Raw genomic sequence first — 4,831 nt, forward strand, 5'->3', positions numbered from 1 at the left:
CATCTGGTCACTCTGCTGGCGGTAACTTTCCCTGAGGACTCGTCCAAGAGAAGACTAAGGCACTGGTTTCCTGTCATCTCTGGCAATATTGCATTATTTGTAAAGTTTTAACAGAAGTTGGAAAGTAAAAAAATATATGCTGAAACCTGATTTGCTTTAAGCATAAGATTACTTGTTTACATTGTGGAATTGTAAACCTGTTTTTGCCAAAGTGGTTCAAATAAACATGCTAAATTTAACTGGTTTGCATGTTTAACCAAATTTAACCTTCTTGCTGCCTTGCAGCAAGAAGGTTCTGGGTTTGATTCCTGGTCCAGGGTCTTTCTGCATGGAGTTTGCATGTTCTCCCTAAGCATGCATGAGTTCTCTCTGGGTACTCCGGCTTTCTCCCAGTTTCTTCTTCTCTAAATTGTGAATGAATGTCCTGTGTGTCCCTGTGATGGACTGGCAACCTGTCCAGGGTGTACCCTCTCACCCATAGACTGCTTGAGATAGGCACCAGCACCCCTCGCGACCCCACTCGGGACAAGCATAACTTGAATTAAAAAAACTTAGTTGGCAGAACTTGAAAAACTTAGCTGACACAACTTAATAAGTGTAGTTCTACAAAACTTAAAAAATTAAGTTGATGCCTTCAACTCAAAAATTCTGTGCAGTCGGTTGCCTTGAAATTTTGAGTTGAACTAACTTTTTCGTTTTTACAGTGTAGAGCCTTTCAGTCTATCCCTGACAAGGGTTACCTGTCCAAACTATTTCAAATCTAAACCCTAAGTAGCCGAACGTAGAAAAGAATCATTGTCAGTGTTGAAGGAAAGTCCTGCCTTCTAAGACAGACTGAGCTCTGCTATAGGAGACAGAACAAGTCTCAGCTTGTTTTATTCTTTTCTATGAAGATCTGAGGGCAGAGGAGGATAAATGGAACATCTCAAAATGTACTTTTGTTGAAATTTTAGACAAATAAAACAGTTATTCTATTTGTAGAAACTAACGGTTCTTGTTAACACTAGTTAAAAGTAGTGTAGCTTAATGTGGCTAACTGAGCGAGCTAAAAGAGGCTAACCTGTTAGCTACTGAACACAGCTAGCCACAGAGCTACCAAGCTCTTTATATCACGCTCTAAGGATAATACAGACTGGTGTTAAATCCTGCTAGGCAATGCTGCCTGTCCGGTGCCCATGGGTCAGCTGCAGGGTGGGCAGCCAGGAACCTCCATTCACCAACGATTCGCCCCTTTAATCCTGGAACGTCTCCTGGTGGGGGGGCAGTGACAGGGACGTCTCCCTGTGAAATATAAAATCAGATAAAAATGGTGGCATTAATTTTCAATTGTGGTTCAATAGAAATATNCTGTCTTGGAGGGATTGCCAACACTTTTCAACTACCCACACACTGTAAAAACGACAACTCAAAATTGTTCACCTTACTAAGAGTTTTGCATTCACTGACAATAAAATTGCCAGTTGGAACTTGAACTGTCTTTTGTGAGCCAGTTGAACTCACTTTCATAAGTTTCTGATGAAAAGTTCATCTTATTCTATAAATTAAGTTGAGTTTACTTAGAAGTTTTAGTTGACACCCAGTCCGAGCGAGATCAACTTATCTGTGCATGCTCATTTCAAATTTGTGATGTCAATTTTCCCAGGGGCTCCCTTCTAAAGTTTTATTCAGCCATCTGGTCACTCTGCTGGCACTAACTTTTTTGACTATAGGAGAAAAAAAACAAAAGGGCAGGAAATTACTCTCTGAGGAATAAGTAGCAATGTGGATTTACACTTTGTGGTGACACATTGCATGGCACGTAGTACACTAGATGCACAGGCTGCCTGATCTGAAAATGTTCCTGTTTTCTTGCCAAGACATGAGCTGAGAAAAGGTTCCCTGATCTTGTCCACCTAACTATGTCAAAACAAGGCGGGAACATTAATCATCAGGGTGGTTTAACAAACAATTTTAAGTTCAGCTGCTGCCTTAAAAACATAAGTTATCTCAACTTTAAGAAAAGCTTTCAAATGTTACTTTGGAGTGCAACAGTTTTTTCACACACATCACTTAACTTTATATTTGAATTTTTGTTAAGTCAACTCTGAGAATATTTCTGTTATTTTTTATAAGTAAAGAAAACACCCCTTTTTTGAAACAAGAAAATTCTCCATGAGTGCTATTTGTTTTGTGAGTCGAAAAAACCTCCTTCTTAGACTACTCTGGCAATTTTAGATTTTTTTGGGGAAACTATTTTGATGCAAGAGTAGCCGTAACAAGTGAAAAAACTTCACCAGCCGATCACTCTGATGAGCGTGTACAATCAGCTGTTGGACCTTGACACGCCTACGTTCAAAGCCCGTTAAAAGAGCGCTTCCTTTCGCGGTGAGGCAGATTGGGAGCCTGCACTAAAGATTAATGAAATATGAGGTTCCTATGTGTCAAAAATAAGCAGATGTAAAATGTCTAGATGTTGTGCTGTTGTTGCATATGTGTTGTCTGCATATGTAGATGTTGCATATGTCTATCATGCATGTCTATGTTGCATATGTAGATGTTGCATATGTAGATGCTGCATATGTAGATGTTGCATATGTAGATGNGCTGCATCGGTTAATGCCTTTGTTCTCAAACGTTGGTCCATGTCGTTGGTCTTTGATGCCTGTTCCACTTTGCCATTACAAAAAATGGAAGTAGATTTTTTTGTGTTTATTAGAAATTACTGAAAAGTTGTCCTTTCATTATCAATAGCTCCAAAATGTTTAGATTTCGGCGAATCTTTTATCTTATTTACTTCAGGCATTAATTAGGAAGGATTATAAGGGCGGGGGTAGATAGGTAAATTTATAGGCTTAAAACTTCAAAATAACTCCAAGAGACTCTGCATCTCTTTCCTGTGAATAAATGTGTGCTCACATTGGCAGAATTCAAAGTGCTTTAGATGCTATCTAGTGTCTGGATCATCGGGGTTTCAATCGCGGCTCATCCAACCGAACAATTTTTCCGACACAAGGGGGCGCAATAGGCCAATGGACGCTGATAATACATATCCTTTGAGGACATTTAAAATGATCAAAATGCCACCAATAATTCATAAAAAGGTTAACTCAAATAATAGGCCTTAATAATAATGCATTTTGATGTTTAAAGTTATCAAAATGCCACCCTCTTTTATTCAGAGGCTCTGGGGTATGGAGGACCGGTCCACTCAGCAGCCCAGCAGCAGCCTTCCACTTCACTTTGATAGCTGATATTTTGATTGCTTGATAAAAATGTACTTTTAAATTTTAAGTTTTAAAAACAAGATAATAGGCAATTTCACTAAAGTTAACACGCAGTACAAAGACATACCATAAATGTACTTCAATAAGTACAATTATTTCAAAAAGAGAGAATAGCTACTGCATATTATTCACATTTCCAACTCTCTACCTTTGTAATTTCAGGCTTGGCCAAACTAACTTGTTCACTAATGACACACTGAACTTAATCATCTTGTGGAAACGGAATGCCTAAGATTGGGGGAGAACATGCGACTATTTTCTGTTGCTTTCTGCTTCGATGGTTTTATAGGAATTCCCACTTTGATCTTTTAGAAAACTGTGATACTATTGACCTAGAATACTCTGAAGTGACAATAACATAGGAACAATAATGTCAATGTAATATTGTTAGAATTTACCTTTCATGCCACTGTAGAAAAACTCAGAGCCTTATTTTCTGAACAAATATTTTAACTTTACTTGGGAACAAACAATGTATGTGGGAAACGATTGAGAAACAATTCAAAACTTCTTGTGTAATGATTGAAGCACAGAATCCAAGAGAGAAACAACCGCCCTGGGCGTAATTCTCCCTCCCATGCTGCGGTGCCGCTAAACCTATTTTGCATAATCTTACAGCAGTTTGTTGCAGCAAGCTTCACACAGAAACAACCGCCCCAACACCCACACACACCAAAACACACACACACTCACACTACACAAAACCGAAAGGCCTCCAAACAGATGTCTATTCCAAAACAGTCGCTGTCCCTCAGAGGGTCAATTCTTTCCTGAAGGAGCATGGAAACTACTGTTGCACCGATACCAATACCAGTATCGGACGGGGCCCGGATACTGCCCTAAAATGGTGGTATCGGTATTGGTGAGTACCAACAAATAGGGCACCGATACCATTTTGAGCCATAAGTTTCTTCAACTTCAACTTCCTGGTAGGCAATAAAAAGTTCTACTGGATTCACTTCATATTAGTCTTTTCCTGCTTCACAAAGGAAGGCAGCAGCTTGACATGAAGCCATGATGGCAATTATTTTACGTTATTATGGTATCGGTATCGGCCGATACTGCACAGCCAGGTATCGGTATCAGGGCCAAAAAATGGCATCAGCGCAACACTAATGGAAACCTGTCTTCTGATCATTTTTGGTGTGTCTGGAATGATCACATAGTCGTCTGTGTCCAATGGGGTTGGTCCTTCCCAGTCAACCCCATAGCGATGCTTATAAGCCAAAAATGAAAAAGCTGGGACTTTTTTTGTCTGATTTAGACAGGGGGAACAGATTACAGCAGGTTTTATTTCATCCCATACTGCCAGTTCTGACAATATGGGATGAAATAAAACGGCTGATGTTAGAAGACAAACTGTTTATTAAGGATAGTACAACATAGATAAATTGTACGTTACTATAAACACAAATATAGATTTAAGTACTAAATTTCAACCAGGAAAAAATTATTTTCCTTCTGCATATAGTCTTTAATGACGTGCACTCCATTTTCTATTTCATTTTTATTACAAGTATATGGTTTACAACAGTTTTCAATGGGATGAGAACATTTGGACACTGTGA

The sequence above is a fragment of the Cyprinodon variegatus genome, unplaced genomic scaffold (genome assembly GCF_000732505.1).
Source record: "Cyprinodon variegatus isolate N-32 unplaced genomic scaffold, C_variegatus-1.0 Scaffold1631, whole genome shotgun sequence".
Lineage (NCBI taxonomy): Eukaryota > Metazoa > Chordata > Actinopteri > Cyprinodontiformes > Cyprinodontidae > Cyprinodon > Cyprinodon variegatus.